The following is a 25,831-nucleotide window of genomic DNA, read 5'->3' on the forward strand; positions in this document are numbered from 1 at the left end:
ATGGATAGTGAAGCTGATGTAGAGTTGACCACCCCCGCTTTCACTGGTCCAGAGGTCAGTAGTTGCAGCAAATCATGTGCCTTGAGCCAAACTTTTTCCAACATCAGCTTTAACCTGTTTGGCGTGCAAGCCCGACGTCGGTACACTTATGACAACAGCCAGCTCAAAGTGCAGGGCGCGAAATTCAAAAGATATTTTTTTTAAATATTTAACTTTCACACATTAACAAGTCCAAGACACCAGATGAAAGGTACACATCTTGTGAATCAAGCCAACATGTCCGATTTTTAAAATGTTTTACAGGGAAGACACAATATGTAAATCTATTAGCTAACCACGTTAGCAAAAGACACCACTATTTTTACTCCATCAGTTTTTTACTCCATCAGTAGCTATCACAAATTCGACCAAATAAAGATATAAATAGCCACTAACCAAGAAACAACTTCATCAGATGACAGTCTGATAACATATTTATTGTATAGCATGTTTTGTTAGAAAAATGTGCATATTTCAGGTATAAATCATAGTTTACATTGCAGCTACAGTCAGAAATTGCACCGAAAGCAGACAGAACAATTACAGACACCAACGCCAAATAACTAAATACTCATCATAAAACATTTCTGAAAAATACATAGTGTACAGCAATTGAAAGACAGGCATCTTGTGATTCCAGACAATATTTCCGATTTATCAAGTGTTTTACAGCGAAAACACAATATAGCGTTATATTAGCTTAGCACAATAGCAAACATAACAACAGCATTGATTCAAGGCAAAAAATAGCGATAACGTATAAACCACCAAAATATATTAATTGTTTCACTAACCTTCTCAGAATTCTTCAGATGACAGTCCTGTAACATCATATTACACAATGCATATAGAGTTTGTTCGAAAATGTGCATATTTAGCGGCACAAATCGTGCTTATACAATGAGAATAGTGTCCATAACGTCAAGCAATCTGTCCGGCGCCATCTTGTAAAGGCACCTATTCTTATCGAAAACTATTCATAAACTTGACAAAAAAAATACAGGTTGGACAGCAATTGAAAGACAAATTAGTTCTTAATGCAATCGCTGAATTACATTTTTAAAATTAACCTTACTGCGCAATACAGGCTGCGATAACGCAAGGCTACACTGCAGGAAATGGCGTCTTATGCATTTGACATTTTTCAACAGAACAATGAATTATCAGCATAAATAGTTCTTACTTTTCGATGAACTCCCATCAGAATCTTGGGAAAGGTGTCCTTTGTCCAAAAGAATCGTTGCTAGGTTGGAGAACGTCGTCTTCAACGTTGCAATTAGCAGTAAACAATAGCCATGTGGGCCAGAGATACCCAACTTCCTACAACGTCACGAAAATAAATACCCGAAAATCGCAATATACTGACATAAACTGATATAATTCGGTTTAAAATAACAACATTACGATGTCTTCAACACCTATATCGAATAAAAACAGAGCCGGATATATCTAGGAGCTAAAACGGGAGCTTCTAAAATGACATGCCAAGACCCTCCCTGCGTCAGAGCGAAGAGTGGAAAGATGGGACACTTCGGTTCCAAGCAATTTATAACCTTTGGGAACTACGTAGAAACTCCATTTCAACTCTCCCTATTCGCTGACACCCAGTGGAAGGCGTATGCAGTGCATCTCAACCAATAGAGGACAGGCAAATTAATACACAGGTCTCAGAACAGCCAGCAAAATTCTGCATTCTGACATACACATAGGAAAATTGCTCTAAGTCGAGTTCTGTTTCACCCACAGATATAATTCAAACGGTTTTAGAAACTAGAGAGTGTTTTCTATCCAATAGTAATAATAATATGCATATTGTACGAGCAAGAATTGAGTACGAGGCCTTTTTGAAATGGGCACCTTTTATCTGGCTACTCAATACTGCCCCTTGAGCCCAAACAGGTTAACCTGGTTGTACAGGTTTGGGATTTCAGTCTTGGAAAATAATGTTTGTGATCTCACTTAGTAGTGAGGCACGGCAACCTTCATCAGCCTCAGAAAGCCAGGCCTCTCAACAATTTGAAATGGCATCATGTCCTTTGCAATGTAATATGAAAGTGCTGCAGTGAGGTCTTGAGCATTTTTTGATGTGTGTGCATAAGCCTTTTTAAATGCTTGCTCGAGTGTCTGTGTCAAAACTGTAGAGGAGGGACCGGTAGCATCACTGGGTTTGCCTGCTGCACGCCCACTCTGTAAACAAGGGTATAGCAAATGTATATTATTATTATTATTATTATTCACACACAATCTTCTGTGTTGCATTTGTGTACATGCAATGACCCCATGCACAATTGACGTAAATACAAATGAGTCTTAAGAAGACAGTGATAGTATTTTCAATGAGCCCAACAATTGACATAAATACAGGAGTCTTGTATAGGAGTCTATAGTGTTTCCCCTGTTGGAAAACTTTTACAACCAAGTCGACGACTGTCGGATTTTAAATGAACAAAATATGTTGGTTGGGTGACTAAACTACATAACGTGTTATTGTGTGCAATGGGCGAATAGTATGCAGACACACGATGTAACAAGTGCGCTGAGAGTCGGGAAGCAAGTACGGGGGGTGAGTGTTTTAATAAATGAACAAAACAATAAACACGAAACACAAACAACGCACCGACATGAAAGAGTCAACACCTGAGGAAAGAACCAAGGGGAGTGACAGATATAGGGAAGATAATCAAGGAGGTGATGGAGTCCAGGTGAGTGTCATGAGGCCCTGGTGCTCTTGACGATGGTGACAGGTGTGCGGGATAATCAGCAGCCTGACGACCTAGAGGCCGGAGAGGGAGTATACGTGACACACGGCGCATACAGCAGCAGAACAACGTGTAGTGTTTTTACAAGAGTAGGTAACACTGAAAGCTTCAGTTGACATTATTGACAAGCTATTAGCAAGTTAGACAGACAAACATTTTCCCCCAAAATAAAGCTTACAAATCACTTGGACCAAACATCTCCAATACATAAACACAGACAGGAATAAAAAGATCCAATTGAAACATAATACACTTACAAAACCCAACTAGACCAAACATCTCCAATTAATAACATAAAATAGGAGTGAAAGATCTAGTTAAAATAAAAAACACTTATAATCGACCATTATATTTTGATGGAGCATGTAGTATGTAGCCTTGCCTGAGGTTACAAAGAACACAAAGCATTAGGCAAAATAGATAAGCTAAAACCCCATTACATAAGAGCACAGTCCTCATCCTTACATATAAGACAATCTCCTCTTTGACACTTTGCACAGAAAAAAGGTTCTAGGTGATGGTTATGAACATCCTCATGAATTTTTGTACACCACTTGCAATTGTGACGCAAATGACACTTTTTGTGGACATGTATGAGTAAACATTCATCTGAACTGGGTAATTGAACATATACAGGGAAACCGTGACACACATGACCACCCCCCCCCCCCCCAATCACTTCATAGAGACAGTTAGGATTACCAAAGGGGCAGTCAAGAGGTCCTCCAACCGCATTGCAAGGCTTTCCATACTTTTTGGTATAATTGCCTGGGCTTCCCGGTACAGGATAAATCACCACAGGAGGGTCAGCTCTCCTTACAAACATCTGTTTAACTGTTGTCTGAACCACAAATGACTTTACCAGGGGTAAAACACAACAAAATACAATACCCAAAGCCAACAACCCTCCTCTCAACATGATGGCCATCCTAGCAAACATGGCTCCCCACTTTCCTAATGCTAGGTCCAACCAATCCCATACATGAGAGTCTAAACCAGCATTAGCCTTTACTTCTGCTCGTAATCCTTTGAGTTTGGCCATAGCAATATTGGGAATAAAGGTGCAACAGTCATCCCCAAACATGACACAAACTCCACCCTTCTCCGCTAAGAGCCAATTGAGAGCCTGTCTATTTTGCCATGTCATTTTACTGGTAGCCTGTACCTGTTCCCCCAACGCCGTTAGAGCCGAGTCAGTATAGTTAATGAATCCACTCTAAGTTCTTATTTGGTGTTATCCACAAGAATGTAGATTCAAATCCTGATTTAACCTCATCTCTGGCCTTGAAATCCCCGAGGTACACCTCTAGGCTGTCCAATTGCATCAAGGTATACCTCAGGATCCTTCTCATAAGCCCTTTTAACTCTAGGTTTAACATAGTCATCATGCGGTGATTTAATAATAGTAACCTATTTAATTGCTCTAACCAAGGCACAAAGACCAATCCATCCATCAGGCAATACATTCAACAGTTAGTTTCTGGATGTGTGGAAAAAACAATCAGCAATACCTCTGTCTTGATTTTTCAACATAGTAAGAGATGGCACAACCTGCGTTATGGGACCACACAACCCTTTTCTATTCATAATCAACCCTTTATCATTACTTTTACGAACTCCCACATTCTCTAACACCCAAATAGTATCACATTCTACAATGGTGTTTCCTACGTCAATTCCTTCGGTGTGGTGTCTGTAAAAACATTCATATTTTCCTTTAACCACGGTACCTCTGTCTAATTGAGGTCCATTTAATTCAGTTCTAATGTTATAGGCAGCACAATCATTGTCTCCCAGCATGGTCTCATTCAACATATTTTTACCCCTAGTGCTTACCCAGAGCAATCCTACATTCTATGTCACACAAGGGAATAGAATACTTTCTATTGGTACAATGGTCATTTTTCCAACTTACACAGTTTTTAAATGATGCCGGTTCAGAGACTATTAAAAGATCAGACAAAGGTGATTTTCTACACAAAATACAATTGTCCATTCTGTGTTTGTTTGCCATATACTTAGCCCATTCGTACCACTCGTTCTTCACTACTTCTTCTCGTGTGCTGTCCTTGAGTGGTTCTGATTCTGATACATCTAGTTCTGTTGCTTTTACAATGTTCTTATCTTGAGGTAGATCATTAGAGTTTATCAGAAAGTTCCAAATGTCAGTAAAAAACTCTCCTGACTCTGTCTCAGGTTGCTTTGTGGGTACGGTGGTCTGCTTGGTAAGGGCAGTCGATGTCATCTTAGTGGTAGCTACTGTGGTCGTCACAGCAGCTGCCACCCTTGTTGTTGTCGTTGTCACAGGTTCTTCCTGTTCAGGTGCAGGGGTAGGATCAATCTTCATGACCGTGGTGCTACTCCCTTCGGTCACTGTTGTTCTTGTTCATGATGAGCACCCACTCGTCTTTTTCTTTGATTAATGTCAGGTCACATCCTTTCGGATCCCAAACGACTTCTCCCTGTGTTTGGTGATGTGTCCATCCACAGAGTGCAATCTCCGATAAGAGTTTGATCCTTATTATTGAGATAGACTTCAGTTCTCCTGCTTCTGTTATGAGTTGAGGTGGAACATAGATTCTAACCTTGTCAGTCTTTTTGGATTGTTCGGCTGGTTCCTCTCTTCTCTTCCTGCTTCCACCATACATCTTGATTGTGCATGAGTCTGTTGTTTCTATACTAGCATTCACTGTTACTTCTGTTATGTCAATGTCATTATTCTTTTGTTGTTCTAACTTCAATTGTCTGTAAAGGAGACCATTCAAGAGTTGAAAAGTCAATTGTGGGGAAATCCCCATTTTCTTCAGCTTTCGGGACTTTTCCTCCTCTTTCTTCACCTGAGGCTCCCTCCTCAGGCTGGACTGGGCTTCCATCTGGAAGGGTTTCAATTTTAGGGAAGAGATGTTCTCATTCTGTTCCTTGTGAGGCCTCTCCTCCTCTTCTGGGTGCATTAGTCGGTGCATCTGTCGCATTTTGGCTTTCACTTGATTTGCTGTTTTCTTGGCTCCTCCCTGGCGTCTCAATCGTTCCCGCTGCTCCTGCTCCCTCCGGGCTCCCTCTTGGTGAATCAGCAACCTCTGTGTCCTCATCTCTATATGGTTGTGTCCTTCTCTCTGTTGGGACTCAGGTGCAGTGGTTCAGATGGTACCACGTCTGGCTTCCTTTCACTTGGACGGCCTTTCTTGTTGCTTTGGCCACCTCATAGGGTCCTTCTCTCCTCGGTTGATCCCACTTCCTCCGGAACACTCACACGTAGACTAGATCTCCTGGTGTCACTGCGAGAGGTCCTTCTGGTCCCCTTGGATCATCAGACGCGGAACCTCTCGTCCTGGTTCAGGTTTCTGCCTTCTTTCTGTGAGGCATTCAGACTTAGAGACTTATGATCTCTGTTCTATGATTACACCATACATCCTCTTACTTCCATCACTCATCACACAACAAACTGACATTCCAGCTGAAGCTGGCGAACCCCTCTCCTTCTGGTTTCCTAAACATAAGACTTGGAAAACAACAGACAAAACATAACAGTATTGACCATGTTATGTGTTATACATAAATATATTCATGAAAACTGAAATCTGAGACCATGACAATTCCCACTCTCTCTTCACCTGACTATGCCTCCAGGATACTTTTCTGCTGGACTCCACAAAAATAAAAGCCCTAAAAAGCTTCCTCATGCTTCCACCCAGTCTTCCCCTTTCGGCCCCAGGTTCTGAGAGGTGTTCCCAAATCATGTCATTTTTTACTTAGTTTCCCATCTGTCCATTTCAACTGATAATCATGTGCATAACCTTAATCAACATTATCTCTTCTTGAAGTAGTTCAACACTGTATATGCTTTCCCATCAATACCTTTAACATGTTTGTTTAGAGTACAATATCCTAAAATCTATTATTTTTCACATGATGCATTAAAAATAAAACAAGTAGCCCCCAAACTCAACCCAGTATGTCTATAGTGGAATCTAATCTCTCTCTCCCTCTCTCTGATTCCACATCCTCTGTCATGGTGTTTTCAAGCTCACCCATTATTCAGCTAGACCTCACTTCTCGTGAGACTTATGCACCCACCAAAGAGAGACATGAAGATCTTTACCACTGCATTGCTGTAAGAAGTATACCCCCAGCCTGTTGTATCTTGATGTACACTCAGTCTCCAGAATTCAGCCCAAGCCCTTCCATTTCTGGCTGTTTTTTCCTGAGGACATACACACTAACACATGGGTTATTTCCTGACAACAGACTTTCTTCTTATAGCAAGATCACTAAATCTTAATTTTTAAATAACAGCCCTATGTAAACATTCTGCCTCAAATACCTGGCCTCCTGCCACAGAAATATTCATAATGATAGTCAAATGATGGTCCCTACAGCAACTGCTGTAAAATAACATGTAATCAGTCAAGTGTCTTCCAGTTGGAAGAATATCCATTCCTAACAAAACTAAGTCATAAGTTTCTTAAACTTTTGCTCTAGTGTTCAAAATGCCACCACTTATTACTTTTACCATAATTTAGGTATGTGAATTGTTCTATTTACTTTAGAATTGTCCCTATATTTTACACAGCCAGCTATCTTTCCTTTTCTGTGAATTATCTATATTTTTATACATAGTTTCTAGAAATAACACCCCTTCACTACCATAACCTTCATTTATGAGTCCCCTCATATCCCCAATGTAGTCACAGTTTTTCTAACCCATAACAGCCATTGTTTGATACATACTTAAAACATTCTTAAATCAATTTATATATCATTTATATCAGTATCAGTCCCTCCTCAGGAACATATACACAACCTTATGTTCCTCAAAACAAAAATAAATTGACCAAACGAGAAAAAGAGAAAAATAAATTATAATAACTGCTCATTTGCAATAAATTACCACTATTTGTAATGTAATTAAACCTGGGGAAAACGTCCATCCATTTCATTCTATGCCAATGTTATTGTTGGTCTCTTTCTTCTTCATCCTTGGGTATCATCGCACAACAGACTACCTTTTTATTCAATTACTTATATTTTACATTTTATCATTACAATTACAATGACATTATAACACAAAAGAAACAAAGAACCTTTAATCTAATATTCTGTAAGTTTTGTCAACCACCTTGTCTCAGGATTAGTTTCCAGAGCTTCCATAGGCCTATTCAATTTAAACAGTTCTATATCCAAATAACTAAACCATTCTTTTTTAAATACATTTTTCAACCCAATATTCAGGATAACAGTCCTTAGTGTTTACTTTAACTCAAATTTGACCTTATCTATTCAATACACATCATCCCTTTAATAATTAACATTTATACTAAACACTTTCATTACCAGTAATATCTATTTTCCAAATAGCCCTTTTGTCTCAGGTTTTCTCTTATGAGTGGCCTGGTAATAAAAGGTCAGTACCCCAATTCCTTTTAGTCTTTCTTCTCCCTGGCCCATATCATTTCAGCATGTCTATTTTTAGATAGATACAGGTCATCAGACACAGTTGTCCATCACTATTCAGTCGGTTAGGGTGGGTTTGAGCTCCACACCCACTTGTGGTGATATTCTCTCCCATGCCTTAAAGCATTCTGACGTCACCTTCCATGATAACTCCCTTATTCTACTGGTGATCTCTCAGACGAATTACAGATTATGTAGTTATCAACATAACCCTCACAGAGACCCACACTCCAATAAACCCTTTGGAGTAACTTCGATCACTTTTTATATGCAGAATGAACAAAGCACATTTGTGTATTTACCCAAAGACCATAACCCCAGGGAACTGATAATGTTACCTATGAACCCATGTTATATCAAAAAGTTTGAATAACTTTAGTCAATTTAAGATTACAACTCTTCATAATTTTCCCAGGGAAATAATAGATTTTCAAAGTAATTATACACTTTGAATAGAGTCTGGTGTTTCTTAATCATTTTATAATTAAATCCCACCTGTTCCAACAATTTCTAGTGAAGGTGATCAGTCTTTCACGGGAAATTCTTAGGATTCAGGGCATTTTGACACCATTAACATGTTTCCACTCCCCTTTCTTTAGAAACAACTTAAATACATTTTTCAAAAAACATTTCCATCCTTCTGCATACCCAATTTGAAACTGAATTGTACACTTATTTTCCCCATACGCGATATCACCATATGCAAAACAGGGAGCTATTTTCTTATTGGTTCTTAGATATTGTCAATAGTTCTACTAATCACCCACACGTCTGCGAGGACGAGCGGAACCACATTTGTCTTTCATCGTAATGTATTTTCTGATGATAGAATGTTACCGGGTAATGGCGTCCTCCATTATCCAGTTTTTTCATATTCAATCCGAATTCGGTAGAACTAATGTGCGCTTCTTTCAGTGACTCCATGGCTTTTTTAAAAATCCCTCATCTCTCTATGCTAGGGAGAAACAGTGCTTTTGTTTTCATGCCACTATTTATTTATTTATTTTTCCTAAATACTCCCATGTATTATACACCTTTTATTTACTATTTTTCCGAGGTAGAGCTAATCCCCTTTCCAATTAATAATTCATTTGTCACATCACTTAATTTCTCCTATCAAAGCCTACTCTATATAGTACAGACATTATTTCTGAATACTACAGATGACTTAATGTCTTATTCTAGTACAGTACTTCAAATATCACTGTGTTTTTCCCTTTACAGATATCATTATTTATTCATTTTATTAATTTGCTTATTTTATCACTAATTTTATTCAGTGTATTAAATCCAATTTAATAAATGTTTCCTTATTATTTAGCTAGTTATAATGTCTACACTTTCTTATCATTGTCTTTTAACTTATTTTACTATATAATTCCTGATTCATGGTTTTAGTGAAACAAGCCTCAGTATTTTTTACACCCCTCTCTGTCCTTCAGGCTATTTTTAGACTGCAGTCTCTGTTGGTACAGAGCGGCTGATCGCTGCTTTTTCTAGTGTATTTTTGTCATTCTAGACAGTCTAGATTTATTTTAACCTCATTGTATAATTTCAGTTTATTTTAAACTTTTATATACTATTCGTGCCTCAGTTTAATACCTCTTTAACACCTATTGTATTTTTACAATGGTCTTTTAACACATTATCACGTCAATTTTTATCGTTATTTATAACTTATTTTGCCCAATATTTTTCCCGATTTTGTTCCTCTTCCCTGTGAGAGTTAAATGCACTCTCCTTCTCAAATTACACTCAGTTAACTGTCAGAGACGCTTGCGCATTCCTCTTCCTACCAGCAGTTGGTCACAGACACACACACTATTTTCCTATTTTTTCCTAATCTGCTCATTCATCACAAAGAATTCTCATTCATCTATTCACGCAGACCCTTCGTTTTACCCAAAACGACCCAGAGTTATTCCTACTAATTTAATCCACTTCCTCAACATAAACCGGAATTATACTTATGGGATTTTTACGATATGACGAGACTACTACCTAATCGGGCCAGCCTGTCTTCATATCCTATTCACCCACCCAATACTGATCTCTATTCCATATTAGAGCAATATCGTGGCGTGACCTACCGATTTTCAACCCCCCGTTTAGCTAGACGGAGCGTTTCTTATCCGCAGGATTTCTTTTGCAGTTGAACCCCGCACAATCAGGCCAGCGTTCTTCCTGCGTCCTAAATATTCACCCACAGACCCTCCTGCCGTGAATATCCCACCCAAGCAGACCCCTTTCTAAAATGTTCCTTTTTAAAGGGCGGTATCGTGGCTTCCTAACAACTTATTTATGCAGTTCTCTATTTTTATTTTTTATTTTTTAGAGCCGTTATTCATAAGTAACCTGTCCAAGCGTTCCTTCTACTAATTTTATCGAAGAGGTATCACAGGATTTTCTACCTACATTATCTGTTTTGACCGTATGGGCTGTCCCACATTATAGCCAGGCATCTCAGCCAGATGGCGCAAACAACCGCATCATTTAAGCCACACATTCGAACGGTCCGATCAGAACGAGTGCATGCCCGCTCCGCTAAACACCCAACACAAGCAAAGTACACAGCGCCTATTCAATCAGTCTCTATACATGCGCATACATTTATATTTAATACAAATCCCCAAATTACACATACATGCAAATTCATTGAATTCAAAAGTTCTTTAGTATTTACTGGTTTCTTTTTAGGAAATTTGAAAGAGAGATTTACGTGGCGCCCTTCTCGCTGAGACAGGATCTCTGAAGCAATCCATACAAACATTTCAACTATGTAAGACAAGCTCACCTTTTTATAGTTGTGGCCATATTGTTTGCAAGATTGTCCAAAGAAACTATCACCAGCCCTGAACGCCATTCCGCAGTCCCTGTCCCTCCTGGCTAGCTCGCCAAATATGTCGTGGAAAATCGGTTCAAACCATAACACTTACAAGAACTTGTAAATTCAAATAGACTTTTAATACAATGTATCACAAGCCGGAACGATCCGCGGATCCCACACCTTCCCAGAGCACTCGCTCTCTCTTTATACACATCCACACACATTAGATCATTACATACATTAATGAAATTACTTCTCCTATGGTCATCTGCCACCATTATCCTTCATTTCAGGCTTGCTGCTTGTCTACGCCCAATAACGCCTGTATCCGCTCTTGATTAGATTATAATGGAGGCAGAACCCTCTTGTCTCCTAAAATTAATATATGACTATCTTACCCTAAGCACTTATGGCCTTTACCCTCCATTTTATCTTCATAATGGTGTCCTGGTCTTTCCATAAATGCACTGTAAAGCACGTATGACTTGGGCCATCTGTTAATCTTTGGTTTCCTGTATTTACCAGAATGGCAAATGCACTCATGTCTGCCTTTTTCTACTATTTTCTAATGTCCACTTGTCTATTGTTTAATAGTGTGATATCTGGCTCAATATGTAACAATAACCCCTACAGTGGTCACGAAGATGACTCAAGAGATTTGAAGTGTTGCCCCCACCACAGCGTTTTTTGTTTTGTTTTGCATGTTCTGAGAACAGGGTGACCATCTTTGATTAAGTTTCCCTCAGGACTCTTGTAAAACCAAAAGATATGACCACACTTCAGATGTGGTCTTCTTAGAAGGCAAAAAAAATCTCCAGAGTGCTGTCACTGCCTTCCAACATGTTTTCACACAAAACAAAATTCACGTTGCATGCTGCGCCTGCGTCAGACTGTTGCTAACTTTGGTTGATGCTGGACAGTATTTACCATGAATTTTTCAAACCACGGTAATCAAACATGGTTTTAATAATAATACAAAATTGAAACGGTAATACTAACCGTCTGGAATTTTATTGTGAAACAGGTAACGGTTTCATCCCTAGTGTGTGCCTTTCCAAATCATGTCCAAATTGAATTGACCACAGGTGGACTCCAATCAAGCTGTAGAAACATCTCAAGGATGATCAATGGAAACAGGATGCACCTGAGCTCAATTTTGAGTCTCATAGCAAAGGGTCTGAATACATATGTAAATAAGCTATTTATTTGTAATACATTTGCTAAAAATTGTAAACTTTTTTTCCCGCTTTGTTATTATGGTGTATTGTGTGTAAATTGCTGAGGCATTTCTTTTATGTAATCAATTTTAGAATAAGGCTGGAATGTGGAGAAAGTCAAGGGGTCTGTAATACTTTTCGAAGGCACTGTATGTATGTGTGTATGTTACACAGGGCAGGAAGTCCAGGATCCAGTTGTCCAGATGGGATAGGGCAGTGCGCTGGCGATTGCATTGTCTGTGGACCTATTGGGGTGGTATGCAAAATTAAGTGGGTCTAGGGTGTCAGGTAAGGTGGAGGTAAACACTCCAGCCACCTGGTCTGCACATGCTCTGACGACGTGGCTAGCGATGGGCCGGCAACCTTGCGAGGGTTAACATGCTTAAATGTCTTACTTACGTCGGCCACAGAGAACGAGAGCCCACAGTCCTCGGGAGCGGCCCGCGTCGGTGGCACTGTGTTCTCCTCAAAGCGGGCAAAGAAGGCGTTTAGCTTGTCCGGGAGCAAGACATCGATGTCCGCAACATGGCTGATTTTCCCTTTGGAGTCCGTGATTGTCTGTAGACCCTGCCACACACGTCTCGTGTCTGAGCCGTTGAATTGCGTCTCCACTTTGTCTCTGTACTGACGTTTTACCTGTTAGATTGCCTTACGGAGGGAATAACTGCACTGTTTGTATTCTACCATATTCCAAGTCACCTTGCCATGGTTAAATGTGGTGCCTCGCGCTTTCAGTTTTACGCGAATGCTGCCATCTATCCACGTTTTTTGGTTTGGGTAGGTTTTAATAGTCACAGTGGTAACAACATCCCCTACACACTTCCTGATGAACTCAGTCACCGTGTCAGTGTATGCATCAATGTTATTCTCAGAGGCAACCCGGAACATATCCCAGTCCGCATAATCAAAACATTCTTGAAGCATGGATTCTGATTGGTCAGACTAGCGTTGAATAGACCTTAGCACGGGTACTTCCTGTTTGAGTTTCTTTCTATAGGAAGGGAGGAGCAGAATGGAGTCGTGATCTGATTTACTGAAGGGAGGGCAGGGGAAGGCCTAGTAGCCATCCCGGAAGGGAGAGTATACATGGCTACATAATCAAAGATAATTCTCTTGGGAGGTAATATGGTCTGCATTTGATTGGTGAACCAAAGGACTTGTTCCTGTACGTTTTCCCAATCAGACCATGAGTAGTTAATCATGAAACATACACCTCCACCTTTCTTCTTCCCGGAGTGTTCTTTATTCCTGTTTGTGCAATGTACTGAGAACCCAGCTGGCTGTATGGACGGGGACAGTATATACAGAGAGAGCCATGATTCCGTGAAACAGTATATGTTACAGTCCCTGTCCCTGATGTCTCTCTGGAAGGAGATCCTCATCCTGAGCTTGTCTACTTTATTGTCCAGGGACTGAAGTTCGTACTAGAATTAATGTTTTGAACATGTTCTTCTTGGCCGTGGGCATTCTGCAGTGCCGGCCAGTTGGAAGCCTCTCGAACTGAGGGTGTAGAAGGTTCGCCAACGACAGCCAGTGCCTTCCTTTTGGTTGCCTTGTGGAACAGACTGCTCAACTGTGCCTGAGGTCGACCAATTACTTTGCTGGCTGTGTTTACTATGCTGGTTAGTTTGCTTTTGCACCTCACTCTCTAATCACCATACCAGACTGTCATATTAAATGTGAGGATACTCTCCACCAGACTGCTTTACATCCTCTCCAGAACATCCTGGCTGACCTTGAACCAATTCAATTCCCTAATTAAAAAGAGGTTTGCTTTTTTTTTTTATACAGTCTGCATTCTCTGTAAAGCTCAGCTTGTCATCAATTTGTGGCCCTAGGTATTTAAAACAACCAATAATTTCCACTGGTTTGTCCTTCAGGTAGAGTGGTTGGGGCATTGGCAGGTTGTTGCCATTGATGATCAGCTCATTTGTCTTGTCCACATTGACGTGGAGGTCACTTGACAGCACCATTCTTGAAGGTTGTTGGTCTGTTTAAAATAGCTGTCCCCATCTGACTTAGCATCTTTAAAAAAAGCCATGTCATCCGTGTACTTGAAAAGGCACACATTGTTTCCTTGGATCTTCATCTTGTTAGTGTAGATAGAAAACAACTATGGTGAAAGGACACACCCCTGAGTTAAGGGTCAGTTTATCAGAGGGCCCCATTGATGAGAACCCTGTGTGGGTGGGTGGGCGAGCGGTCAGTTAAGTCCTTGATCTCATCTGCGAGGCCTCCATTGACATTCAGATCCAGTAGCCGATTGAGCAGTGTGTGTGTGTATTTGCATTGCATTAAAATTCAATAATAAAAATGTGTGCATATGATTTTGCATGTTGAAGGTGACTAACCACCATGTTCACCAAGGTCAGGGTAGATTCCTCAGTACACCCTGTGCCTTATAGTCAAACCGTGCATATTCCTTGCCCACTGACTACATCAAGCTTGTGACAACACACTCGTTGGATGCATTTTAAGTTTGTTTTGATTGTGTTTTGGGTTATGTTTTGCCCAACAGTATCGGAATAGTAACTGAAGTACTGCATGTCCAAATACTTCTGACTTCTTGAAATGGGGGGACTAGATACAGAAAGTGCTTTCATTTAGAAACTTGTATAGAAATACCCTCAAATAAAAGCTGACATTCTGGAAAGGAAATCACGCACAGAACGAGCAGTATGGCTGGTGGCATTGTCATGCTGGAGGGTCATGTCAAGATGAGACTGCAGGAAGGGTACCACATGAGGGAGGAGGATGTCTTCCCTGTAACACACAGCGTTGACATTGCCTGCAATGACAACAAGCTCAGTCTGTCGATGCTGTGACACACCGCCCCAGACCATGATGGACCCTCCACCTCCAAATCGATCCCGCTCCAGAGTACTGTCCTCGGTGTAACGCTCATTCCTTCGACAATAAACACAAATCCGTCCATGACCCCTGGTGAGACAAAACCGTGACTCGTCAGTGAAGAGCACTTTTTGCCAGTCCTGTCTGGTCCTGCGACGGTGGGTTTGTGCCCATAGGCAACATTGTTGCAGGTGATGTCTGGTGAGGACCTGTCTTACAACAGGCCTACAAGCCCTCAGTCCAGCCTCTCTCAGCCTATTTTGGACAGTCTGAGCACTGATGGAGGAATTGTGCGTTCCTGGTGTGACTCGGGCAGTTGTTGTTGCCATTCTGTACCTGTCCTGCAGGTGTGATGTTCGTATGTGTTGTTACACGTGGTCTGCCACTATGACAGTGCTTCTCAATTATTTTCTGTTACGCCCCCCCCCCTAGGATGAAATAAACATTTCGCGCCCCCCAACTCTCCGCCGCGACTGTAAATAGTATCATTTGTCTATCAAATTGATATAAGTACACCTCTGCATAACATTGTATCCTTATTAACATTAAAGAAAACAAAAAAGAAAGATATAGATCAACTTACAAAGAATAATTGTTTTTTAGTCTAACAGAAAAGACTTAAAGTGCATTGATTTGCCTGAAATAAAAAATAAAAAAGCAAGCCTTATTTAAACTGTACATTTTTTTACCATTTGATACTGAAAAATAAAATATGATCAATAAATAATAATAAATTCAAATTGATCAGAAACATTAACTCAGGAGCACAATATATGTAACACTTTGACCTATAAAACAAAAATGAATAAAACAATTTGTGCTGATTTTTTAAAAATCAAAATGAGGAAGTCATAGTTTTTATTTTTGCAGCACTTGCGTCATCCAGCATGACAGAGACGATGTCTAATGCTGCAGGTAGTATCAGCTCCTCTGCTATGGAGTGAGGTTTTTTTGCACTGAGCAATTTGGCACGCCACCTTATATGATGCTAACAGTGCTCGCTGGTTTACTGAAGTAGCATTCACAAAGCGGGACGATTGTTGGCAATATTCGGCACGTTTTCGCTGAAAAAACTCAAGCGGCTTATCAGCGTGACTGGGGTGTAATGTCTTTAAGTGACGCCTTAATTTATTTGGCTTCATGCTGTCCGCTGCCAACATTTTTAGACACAGTAAACATACCGGTCTTTCCTCGTCTCCCACCGTAGTCACAGTGAAGCCAAGCGCTACATACGCGTCGTCATATTTCCTCGTCTTAGCTTTCGGGAGACTTACGTTTGTCTCATTATCTCCGTCTCTCTCCGCCTTTCTTTTCATCCTTGTTAAATATTTTTCCATGGTGTCTCTTAAGGGTTTGTTATCTGCACTTCATATCTCCTGCTCTGTGCTGTGTGCTCTTGTTCGGTGAAAAAAAAAAAACTACTCCCTGCAGCAAAAAAAAGCATGTTCCCCGGGGTCACACGCGCCCCCCCTGGCATCGCTCCGAGCCCCCCCAGGGGGGCGCGCCCCACTATTTGAGAAGGACTGCACTATGAGGACGATCAGCTGTCCGTCCTGTCTCCCTATAACGCTGTCTTAGGCGTCTCACAGTACGGATATTGCAATTTATTGCCCTGGCCACATCTGCAGTCCTCATTCCTCCTTGCAGCATGACTAAGGCACGTTCACACAGATGAGAAGGGACCCTGGGCATCTTTCTTTTGGTGTTTTTCAGAGTCTGTAGAAAGGCCTCTTTAATATCCTAAGTTTTCATAATCGTGACCTTAATTGCCTACCGTCTGTAAGCTGTCCTAGCGACCGTTCCACAGGTGCATGTTCATTAATTGTTTATGGTTCATTGAACAAGCATGGGAAACAGTGTTTAAACCCTTTACAATGAAGATCTGTGAAGTTATTTGGATTTTTACGAATTATCTTTGAAAGACAGGGTCCTGAAAAAGGAATGTTTATTTTTTTTGCTGAGTTTTTATATGGAGGGGATTGTAAATCTTCTGTTTTTCACCACCCTGAACCCCTAAGAACACTGCTACTTCCCCCTCTCTTTCTCTGACACTTCCAACCAGTGGTAAAATTCTCTTCTCCATGTTGTGTCCACTTGTAACACCCCCTCCTGGAAGTAAGAGGAATGGACACTAAGAAATGTAGTCAACTCCCTCTAGCCTTAAGTGGCCAGCCTACTACAGGGTGCAGCAGGTACCTACTCTCTAGGCAGCGGCATTCGCTTCAATGACTGGGAAACCATCCCTACCGGGTTCAGCTCCCCAGCAACTTACCTCAACAACGGTCCCCATGGAAACAACAGCCTCACCTGCAACAGGTGTGTGAAGGGGAGGGGTTAAGCTGTACTGATTTGAAATCATTATGGCGTTGCAGTTCTCACATCTCATTCATCTCTGCTGTGTGTGTGTGCCCAGTTCGAACCTGGTTCCCCCAGGGTAGTTACCTGGAGTCTAACAGATGAGTGTACTGTCTCTCTGACGTATGCTGTCCATCTGAAGAAACAGGAATCATTCTCCTTTGAATACCAGTACACTGACCCTAACCTCTTATTTTACTTCTTTGTGAGTCTTCTACTTCATTCACACATTTCTAAGATATCTGCTAGTCTCATCTGCAATAACTTCCAGAACACTAACTATACTGATATTCACAAATGTATTGATTGGTTGATGTTCTGGTTGCATGGCAGATCCCGAATGACCAGTGTCAGGAGATGGACCAGACTGCTGAAAAGAAGTGGCGCAAGCTCACCAGTCACGGGGAGTGGGCCACACACACTGTAAGAGAAACATACTCGCTTGATAGGTTAGGCATTCTCTGTGAGGTTACAGCACCATCTAGTGTCCAGTCTTGGGATGCTCTTAGTTCGTAGATGTGCATTCCATTCAGTGGGCATTCCATACAGGCCTCTACTCCAAAATACATGTGGTAAAACACAGGTTGGATCATTTGTGCATTGATTAATAAGTTGATTGTGTGTGTGTGTGTGTGTGTGTGTGTGTGTGTGTGTGTGTGTGTGTGTGTGTGTGTGTGTGTGTGTGTGTGTGTGTGTGTGTGTGTGTGTGTGTGTGTGTGTGTGTGTGTGTGTGCCAGGTAAATCTGAAGTCTGGCACTAAAGTCTTGTACTGGAAGACTGCAGGGGTCCTGGGAGCTAAAGTAATGAAACCTGTTCTGCTGAAGAACGTCCACATAGAGGGTAGGACCTGTGTTTGTGTGTCTTTATTGTAGTTGTTCATGCCAGTTTCCCTCTGTACTGTACGGTGTTATTTTATCTCTCTCTAGGAATGGTGTATGCGTCAGTGTTCCCCTTGTAAACCAGGGACGTTCAGTCAAACCCCAGGCTCCTCCACATGTCAGCCCTGCCCCAGAGACACCAACTCTGGCCACGGAGCCAGCTCCTGTACCCCCTGCAACACCACCACACTCTATGCTTGTAGGTACACACGCATGCAGACAAGTCTAAGTACACACACCCATACACAGTCTGTTTTTAGAAGTCCTGCGTTAGAACAGGTGTGAACTGTTTTAAATGTATTCTCCCTCTCACACACATTCTCTCCCCCCTCTTTCCTTCTCTCTTCTAGCGACAGGGTCAGGTGTGTGCAAAACGAGACCACCATGACCCAAGAAGGATTACTTTCAGATCCACACCTCCTGTGACCTCGAGGGCAAGGTCAGAAGACCAACTCACCCTCCCAATACCACATCCATTATTGCTAGATTGCAAGTGCCCATGCAGGGGTTAGCCACTCTAACTCCCGTATCCCTATAGTTTAGTGTCTGTGTCCTCCATGCTCTCTGTATAATTACAGTTTCCTCATCCCCCATGTTGTCTCTGTGTGTGTGCGGTTTGATACAGGTGATCTACAGGTGGGTGGAGCCTCAGATCTGTCTGGTCGGTGTGGCTGGGGCTGAAACACTGCCCCCTTCGGGTGGCCGTGAGACATGCACCCCTGCAACCCTGGTTTCTATAACAACAACACAGCTCACCTCCCTGCCCCCCTGGGACATTCTCTGATGGGGTCAAAGGTAACAAAATAGCCCTTTCTCCCTTGTCCTCTTTCTGCTTTCCCAATGGGTGCTGGTTTTTATTTAGGTTTGATTTCCAAAATGTTGATCTCTTTCTCTCCCTCTCCGCTCCCCATGCTCTCTCTCTCCCAGTGTGTGAGTCGTGTCTGGCAGGTACTGAGCCTGCTGTAGGTTATCAGTTTAAGTGGTGGAATGTTGTACCAGCCAACATGAAGACGTCCTGCATCAATGTGAGAAGCTCCAAGGGTGACGGTATTAACGGTGGGTTGGTGCAGCTGCTCTCTCTGAGGTCTAGAGGGCACTGTTGCTCTTTACTGTTGACATGTTCCTCTAAGGCTATGGGGTAAGAGGAACAACCCTCCTGGAAAGCTGCTGGATATGCTGGCTTTTACCGCAGGATAAGAATAGAGAGACTATCTCTCCAGATGGAGGGTTGGGTACCCCTGCCTTCAGCAAAATGCATAGGTGGGCCATGAGATACACAACAGGGTCTTCCCTGACTAAATCAAATGTATCTCCCTCAGGTTGGGAGGTAGCGGGGGATCATATCTGCAGTGGAGCACGGGGCTCTGATAATGACTGCCTCATCCTCAACCTCCACGTACCTGGCTTCAAGTGAGTCTATTAACCTCAATCTGTCTGTCACTGTCTCTCGCTCTCTTCCCCTCTCCTTCTTGCTCTCTCTTAATTTGTGTGTGTGTGTGTCCATCCTCAGGCCTCAGTAAGGTGGTGTAGGGACAGAGTTTGGCCATATCATCTTTGAGTTTGAGATGGTGTGTTCAGCTGACTGTGAGCTGTACTTTATGATGGTGAGAACAACACAAGATAAAGAAAAACCCACACTCACTGCAAACTACACAGTAGTATTTCTATTCCTTTAATATGACTTTTGTAATTGGCACTTGGAAAATAGTTGGACATGTGTAAACTACTTTTGAATGTGTAAAGGAAATGACATCACTGTGTGTAGGATATAAACAGGAAGAGAACGACAGTGGTGGAGTCGTGGGAGGGCAGTAAGGTCAGACAGTCATACACATACATTGTGACCAAGAACACCTCTGTATCATACACATGGGCCTTCCAGAGGACCAACCAAGCCTCTGACGTAAGTACACAGACACACAATGCAGTAACACAGAAACACAATGCAGTAACACAGACACCCAATTGTATACTAATAGAGCACTTTCTCTCTCTCTCTCTCCTCCAGGTGTCAGAATGTGAACGGCATGGTGCATATCTACTTCATCTCAGTGAGTAACACAGTAGACTGTGTGTCGTCAGAGTGTCAGGCCTGTGCCCTCCTCTCCCAACCCTCCGGCTCGCTGTGTGTCCCCTGCCCTCCAGGACACTACATATACACACACACACACCAGCCAGTGCACAGAGTGCCCCCCAACACACACCTCACCTCACGCAGCACCCAGGGCCCAGAGGTCTGCAAACCCTGTGGACCATCCAGCAAGACTAACAAGGTGTGTGTGTGGACGTGTTTAGCTATTCTTGTGGGGACCAGAAGTCCCCACAAGAATAGTAAACAAAAATTGGACCAATTGGGGACATTTTGTTAGCTTGGTGAATAAAAGTGTGTGTCCATTGTTTCTTCCACAAGATGCATAGTGCACAACTGAATGTTTGTGTGTTTTTCCTACTCAAAGGAGGAAAAAGTGTCAAAGTGTCTCAGAGTTTTGACTACAGTTCTCCCGGCTCTGTTGGAACACTGATGAACAGACCCAGTTTTACCGCTAAAGGAACTAAGTACTACCACCTCTTCAACATCAGCCTCTGTGGAGAGGTACGCAGGCGCACACACACACATTGATGAACAATATTTTCAACCTACAATTACTTTGTGATCCTGAATTGAGCTTCAATTTCTCAGGATAGGAGGGCTGTGTGTACAGATAATGTGACTGACCTATCCAGTGCCGACTCTGAGAGAGACAGGGGAATCCGCCAATGTGGTGGAGAGTTTAATCTGTCAATCAACCATCATCCCCTCCAGTGGGCGGGGCTTCCGCACAGCACTATCCTCCCAGTCCATCAGCTTAGCAGACACGTTCTTGGGTGAGTACACACAACCACACACACTTTCCTTGTAACCTGATGCCAATCTTTGGCACTGGTATAGAAAAGGTGTTGTTTGATTGATTAATGAACAGGGTTGGGGAGTAACGGATTACATGAAAACTAATCCGTTACGTTACCAGCAAAAATATTGTAATCAGATGACATATAGTTTTGAAAAACTAGATTACTTCTTGGATTACTTTTCAATTCAGAAAGGATGTTTGTGAGACATTGTTTGCGGACACCTTTCTGTTTTCTCAATGACATTCAAATCAGCATTGAAAAAAAGGCGCAAGTTTAAGTTTGTTCTGCCTGAGCGAGTCTGACCACAAGTCAGAGACCACTGATGACACAGCAAATGCGTTTGATGGTTTGCAGGAAAGAGCAGGAATAGGCTTTTGTAAACTACAGTCCAAGCTATATCTTCCAATGGTGCGACTGCTGTCGGCATCCAAAGATTATCCAACTTGAATAAACGCTTGGAGGTAAGGATGCCAGCAGTGGTGTAGCCTACGGGCAATACCATATCACTTATTATTGACATCTACATAACGCATTGATGTGAATCACATCGCTACTCTCTCATTTACCGATTTGCACCTTACGGATTGTGGTTGTTGTGGATGGCTGTTCACAAATGTATATATTTATTATCATTAAAATATATATATTTAACCTTTGTATTAAAATAGGCAAGTCAGTTAAGAACAAATTCTTATTTACAATGACGGCCTACACCGGCCAAACCCGGACGACACTGGGACAATTGTGCACCACCCTATGGGCCTCCCAATCACGGCCGGTTGTGATACAGCTTGGATTAAAACCAGGGTGTCTGTAGTGACGCCTCTAGCACTGAGAGGTGCACCACTCGGGAGCCCTAACCCAATAATGGTTGAATTGAAGAAGTTTAAGCTGTGGATACTGTTATTGGGGCTCAACTAATAGTTTTTGGTCGTTTTTAGTAGCTCTTACACAGTAGTACCCTGCTGTTTTTTCACCATATGTTGTGTTTCTATTGATTAGTCCTCTGGGGCAGCCTCGGCATGTGAAGCAGGTCGTAATGTGGTGGTGACACTTCGCTGTAACTCGGATAGGAGCTCACAAGGAGAACTCACAGTACCCAGGTACTTACTGTCTGTCTGGCTCCTTCCCGCTCCTCTTCCCCCTCTCTTTCTCTTTCTTCCTCTTTCTGTCTTTCTCAGAAACTGCAGCCTCGATGGAGTTTTCTACTAAAAGGAGCGACTTGAAAGAAGTCCAAGCTCGAAATGAACTGCAAGCTGAATTCACAGAAAATCTGAATCCTCTTGTGACTGTCAAATTAGTATGAAGTAGTTTGTTTTTACTCCCAGGCAGCTAGTTATCTAACTCTGTGTGATGAGGCTGCAGGCTGGGGAAATGAGGGAAGCTGAAGACAAACATGGATTTAGCATTCAGATTTGATTAGATTAAATCTCATTGTGACTGTCCTTACAAAGTAATGGTTACATACATAACAGTTACGGTATGTTTCTCTGTTTTAGTCAGTGTCCGGCAGGGACATGTGACGGCTGTACCTCGAGGGCGTGTCCTCAGTGTACCGCCACGGACTACCACCAGATAGAGACAGCCTGCAAGGGAGGTGTGTGCGTGTGTTATACTTACCATTCTCTATGTTCAGTTATAAACCGGGTGATTCGAGCCCTGAATGCTGATTGGCTGAAAGCCGTGGTATATCAGACCATATACCACGCGTATGACCCAAAAATTATTATTACTGTTCTAATTACATTGGTAACCAGTTTATAATATCAATAAGGCACTTCAATAGTTTGTGGTACATGGCCAATATACCACGGCTAATGGCTGTATCCAGGCACTCCACATTGCGTTGTGCGTAAGAACAACCCTTAGACGTGGTATATTGGCCATATACCACACCCCCTCAGGCCTTATTGCTTAATTATATAATATTAAATTCAACTTGGTCATGTGTGTTCCTGCTGTCTCCCCAGGACACACTGTATGTGTGGAATGAACCAAAGCTGTGTGAAGGAGGGGTATCCCTCCCGGAGAACAAGACCTGGCCGTGTAATAGCATGGACTTCTTGGTAAAGATTGGGGCAGCGATAGGAGCATTCACCGCCGCACTGCTCTTCATCACCTGCTACTTCTGGAAGAAGAACAAGAGGTAGGAACTGATTCACCCCATTAATTAATTCATACTTCTGGAAGAACAAGTACTGTAGGTTGACTTTTCTAAGTCTCCCCCTGTCTCTGATAGGCTGGAGTATAAGTACTCTAAGCTGGTGATGTCGTCCAATAAGGAGTGTGAACTGCCGGTGGTTGGACAGCTGTGCTGTGATGGCGGGAGGGAGGGAGGGAGAGGTGGAGGACGAGGTAGTCTACTCCAAAAAAAACATCCCTGTTACGCAAACTCAAAGCCATCACATCTAGGGTAAGAATCAAAAACTATGCAGAAATCAAACTACATTACCTACGTGTGTGCATACATTTGCAAGTGCAGAATCTGTTTCTCTCTTGGTAATGCTAGATCACGGACTAACGTGTGTATGTGTCTGTTTCATCCACAGGGAAACGGTGAAACTGAACAGTTGAACTACTCACAGTCAAACGGATTGGTGTGGGGGTGAAGAAAGAGGAAAGAGAACAGGGAGAGAGACCAACCCCTCAGAGACTTTTTCAACAGATCACCCCTGTTGAGTGTTTGAAACCTTAACACATACATACCACAGGAGGTTGGTAGCACCTTAATTGGGGAGGAGGGGCTCGTGGTAAAGGTTGGAGTGGAATGAGTAGAATGGCATTAAATACATCAAACATGGTTTCCATGTGTTTGATGTCAGTCCATTCGCTCCGTTCCGGCCATTACTATGAGCTGTCCTCCCATCAGCAGCCTCCTGTGATACATACACACATGCAGAGTACACACACACCCTGAGAGAACACACACCCATAATGCACACGCACCGACACAAACACATGTGAAAGGACATTACACCCTTCTTTCATTATCTCTGGATTGTTGGTATATGGCTGGCATGATTTAAGAGGGTGTGTATGGTGTGGTATATGGGTGGTGTAATTTATGAGGGTGTGTATGGTGTGGTATATGGGTGGTGTAATTTAAGAGGGTGTGTATGGTGTGGTATATGGGTGGTGTAATTTATGAGGGTGTGTATGGTGTGGTATATGGGTGGTGTAATTTATGAGGGTGTGTATGGTGTGGTATATGGGTGGTGTAATTTATGAGGGTGTGTATGGTGTGGTATATGGGTGGTGTAATTTATGAGGGTGTGTATGGTGTGGTATATGGGTGGTGTAATTTATGAGGGTGTGTATGGTGTGGTATATGGGTCGTGTAGTCTAAATGTGGGATGTTTTTGTGTTGTTTTCCGTCACTCTGTTCAGGTTGCTTTGGTGACCATGTTGTTTTTATTCAGGTGTTTTGCCATCTGAGCCCAACTTCACACAAACCCTTAAGCTCTTTCTTAATAATCTGGATATGAGGAAAGAAAGTGTTCCACGTGCCCTCTGAAAGGCTTGGTGGGATTTTCTTTCTGTCCAATCCTTTGAGATCAATAGAAGTGCACACACAGCCCTAGATACCCGTCCGACTTATACACACACACCCTAGTACAGTCTCATCTGTCTGACCAGCCCCGTCCGTGGGCCGTGACACATTTCATCTGTCTGCTTTGTTTTAGGGGGGCTGTGTAGGCTTTGGGTTACCATGGTGATGTTGAAGAGGGAGTGTCCCTCACCCTCTCCTAGTTCAGTCAGGCGTGGCGATGTTACATTATGCATACGATGATACGATTCTGACCTTCTTTCTGTTATTTCAAGTTAAATCAATTGTTTGTGTACACTTTGAATCTGTCCCTTCACTTCTTATGAAAGTCCTGCACACACAAGAAACAGCAAACAACACAGGCGTATCATTTGTTATTATTTATTATGATGTCATCATGTCTTCATTATTGCACGCATCATGAGCTCTATTGCTTTGTGATTGGCCAGTCCAAAGAGGTCAGGGTTCACCTTCACTCCAGATTGTGGAGTAGGGTGAAATTGTCCCTAACCACTGATTTAGGGTCAGATACGATGTCATCCTCAATTGGTTACAGTTAGAATTAAGGATCTGATCCTAGATCTGTGCTTATAGGAGCAACTTCTACCTCGACTCCGGAATGTTCTGGCCTGTTCCTTTAACATCTGGGGAACACTGGTTAATTCCAGTTTAGAATACGCTGTGAAAGCGAACACATAATTTGTTAACGTTATTAAAGACACCTTTGGACACACTTGGTACCATTAGAATTGACACTGATAATGGTAAAACACTGACTTAACGTCACTGTTCTGTTGTACTGATCTACATTGCTAGTGAATGACCAGTCACTTTCATAGCCTATTTTCATATGTACACATTACAATGCCTGTCATCTGTTGGTCAAGCTAAGTAGTAGTCTTTCAAAGGGAGTAGTTATATGCCTCCTCATATCTGTACTATTTTTACAGGATGAAACTGCTTTGAGTTGAACACAGCTCACACAAACAATCTGACTGCAACACCAACTCCTCTCT

At 42.2% G+C, this 25,831-nt stretch overlaps 1 pseudogene; it reads left to right on the top strand.

The window, feature by feature from the left end:
* LOC120065850 lies at positions 1-23,877 on the top strand (annotated as a pseudogene).
* Positions 23,878-25,831: the final 1,954 nt, after the last annotated feature.

The sequence above is a fragment of the Salvelinus namaycush genome, chromosome 21 (genome assembly GCF_016432855.1).
Source record: "Salvelinus namaycush isolate Seneca chromosome 21, SaNama_1.0, whole genome shotgun sequence".
NCBI classification, from domain to species: domain Eukaryota; kingdom Metazoa; phylum Chordata; class Actinopteri; order Salmoniformes; family Salmonidae; genus Salvelinus; species Salvelinus namaycush.